Genomic DNA, 2971 nt, shown 5'->3' on the forward strand with positions numbered 1-2971 from the left:
ATATAAATGAGTGCTATAATGAAAGTTATTACTGTAAGGTATAATATTAATGATTAAACAATGACAATAAGCTGTAAATAATGCTCAGCAGGTAAAATACACGAAAAATATATGCGGCATAGGCCTTCAGTGATTTGAATGTCAAGATAGACATTAATTGAACGATAATTAGGCGTCAGTGGCCTTAGAAAATCACTTGTAAAGCCAAGGGTAGCTGTCAAATCCAATGAATTAATAGTTGCTACTATTGAATACAATTATATAGGCGTCAGTGGCCTCAGAAAATCACTTGTAAAGCCAAGGGTAGCTGTCAAATCCAATAAATTAATAGTTGCTACTATTGAATACAATTATATAGGCGTCAGTGGCCTCAGAAAATCACTTGTAAAGCCAAGGGTAGCTGTCAAATCCAATGAATTAATAGGCGTCGGTGGCCTTAGTGAATTGAATGCCAAGATAGACATTAACCAAATAATAAGTAGGCGTCGGTGGCCTCAGTGAATTGAATGTCAAGATAGACATTAACCAAATAATAAGTAGGCGTCGGTGGCCTCAGTGAATTGAATGTCAAGATAGACATTAACCAAATAATAAGTAGGCGTCGGGGCCTCATGAATTGAATGTCAAGATAGACATTAATAAAACAAATTAGTAGGCGTCGGTGGCCTCAGAAAATCACTTGTGAAGCCAAGGGTAGCTGTTAAATACAATGAATTAGTAGGCGTCGGTGGCCTTAGTGAATTGAATGTCAAGCTAGACATTAATCAAATAATAAGTAGGCGTCAGTGGCCTCAGTGAAATGAATGTCAAGATAGACATTATAAATCATAAGTATATACGTAAATGAAAATTGATAGAACAAATTACATAACCTGAATAAAATTTTGAAGAGAAGATGCAGCCAGGCAGACAGGCAATGACTCCTCAATACCCACAGAACAGGACATCAGCAAGCGATGATGTGATCTGGCCATGCGATGACAAGAATGGAAAACATCCACCACAGCAGCGAATCCCCCAGTGGAAATGTAGGCTGGAGCATGTAGAATCCCAAATGAATAATCCGACTTTCAAGTTGTGGAATTTTTAGAATGATTTCCAAACGGTAGAGATGATGAATTTGAAAGTTTGAGTTACACGAGGTGAAGCCAATAGTTAGAAGAATGGCAATTGAAGCTCACACGAGGTTGTAATTTTTGACAAAGTTTATCAAAGCAATATGCAAGCAATCGATGAATAATTTAATCACAATTGAAGAATAGAATAAATGAATTAATTTGTAGAATAATTCACACTTTAAAAAAACGTTCTGTAGATCCAATGACTAGCGATGAATGCCCAAACGAGGTCGTGAACTTAGCAAAGTTTATCAGAGCAAAAATGCAAAGCAATCGATGAATAATTTAATCACAATTGAAGAATAGAATAAATGAATTAATTTGTAGAATAATTCACACTTTAAAAACGTTCTGTAGATCAAATAAGTAGCGATGAATGCTCACACGAGGTTGCAATTTTTGACAAAGTTTATCAAAGTTTAACAGAGTAACTGAGTGAAGAACTCGATGAATAATTGAATCACACTTGAAGAATAGAACAAACGAATTAATTTGAAGAATAATTCACACTTTAAAAACGTTTCGTGGGTCCGATGAATTCAGATGAAAGGTTTAGACCGGGCGCGATATGCACACACCGACGACCTCCATTGAAAGACAAACAGCAAGCCTAAAGACGCTAGTAACAAAAAGGAGAAGGCGGAAATGACAGCCACGAACAACACGTTTACAAACGTATGGTGAAAAAGTAGCAAATAACTAGAAAGTAAGATGCCTAAAGACAAGATTAAATTCCAAAAAAATCTAATAGTATAAATATTAAAATTGCAATGGCAAATAATCCGATGAAAAAGAACGAATAAAAGTATAGAAAACCAGCTTGACTGAAGCAGTGTCGAAGAACCGACTGTGACGTCACTGGTCAGCGCAGACGCACAAAAGACACAGCGCGCAGACAGACAGACATGATGACGACATGATGTCTACGTAGTAGCGGAACGAAAAACAAGTGGAACCGTTCCAATAAATGCTTTGTCAGATTTTACAAAGGATTTGCTAACATAAGTGATTTACAAGTGGGCCTACTGCAGTCAGGCTACTTGTTGGAAAATCCATTTAGAGAAATGATTCAAGATTAAGCTTAGAGTGGTTTAGCCAAATGTGGATTGTTTTATAAAATAAAGTTTTTCAGTATTTTATAAAAAGTTTTCCATTAACCAAATTATAAACTGAATGAAATTCAACCAGACTCACTGAAGCCCTAGAGCTGATTGGATTGGTTGTTTGAAGATAATTTATATAGGCTACGGTACTCAGACTATTGTAATTTGTAGCATCATAGAGAAACAATAGCATAAAAAACTTCTCATGGTGTTCAATTTAATGGTTTAGTATAGGGCTCTTATGTTGTAAATTTCACTGTTAACTCAAGCCGCTGATATTCCTATGGTATTTTTGCTTTATGTTAACTCAATATAAATATAATAACTCTGGTACTATGAGGTCCACCTAATGGCAGCATTTGATTAACATTGGTGTTGCTATTCTTGTCTATCATTAGACAAATCAAATTGCTTTGGAAATTGAAATAAGTTTAGCTCTATCCTCATGTTGCTTCACATGATTGTTTTTTTACAATGTAAAAATATAATTAATTAGACCTTACAAAAAGATTTAATTTAAATCATGAAAATGTATGAATTACTAATTGAATAATATATTTTCTTGACGAATAAAATATTATTTATTATTATTATTGATAGAATGCACATTTAATATTGGGTTACATCAGATATGTTATTCCGAATCAGCTATTCTCTATTATAGGAGCCAGTGGCAATACAGGAAATCGGCAACGCAGTTGTCCTATCTTTTCTACTGGCATTATTGCATTGACCTAAATATAAGCATAC

This window comes from Nilaparvata lugens, unplaced genomic scaffold (genome assembly GCF_014356525.2).
Source record: "Nilaparvata lugens isolate BPH unplaced genomic scaffold, ASM1435652v1 scaffold3097, whole genome shotgun sequence".
NCBI lineage: Eukaryota > Metazoa > Arthropoda > Insecta > Hemiptera > Delphacidae > Nilaparvata > Nilaparvata lugens.